The following is a 221-nucleotide window of genomic DNA, read 5'->3' on the forward strand; positions in this document are numbered from 1 at the left end:
TCTCGAAAGCGTTGTTTCCTGCCCCCTCGCTTACGGCTCTTCTTCTTCTTCTTCTTCTCCTTCTTCTTCTTCTTCTCCTTCTTTTTCTTCTTCTCTCTATCTCCAACCATTCGTCGTCACTCGTATACGGATTATCCACGCTTCTCTCGTCGATATATCGGCATTTCTCCCCCTCCCCTTTCTCGTACGCTTCCTCGAAAGAAGAACGCTCGATTAATTAA

At 46.2% G+C, this 221-nt stretch overlaps 1 protein-coding gene across 2 annotated transcripts in view; it reads left to right on the top strand.

The window, feature by feature from the left end:
• Positions 1-221, top strand: part of LOC102680975 (ataxin-2 homolog) — a 56,192-nt gene that overhangs the window by 31,689 nt on the left and 24,282 nt on the right. The gene's annotated exons all lie outside the window — the stretch shown is intronic.

This window comes from Apis dorsata, unplaced genomic scaffold (assembly GCF_000469605.1).
Source record: "Apis dorsata unplaced genomic scaffold, Apis dorsata 1.3 scaffold_82, whole genome shotgun sequence".
Taxonomy (NCBI): domain Eukaryota; kingdom Metazoa; phylum Arthropoda; class Insecta; order Hymenoptera; family Apidae; genus Apis; species Apis dorsata.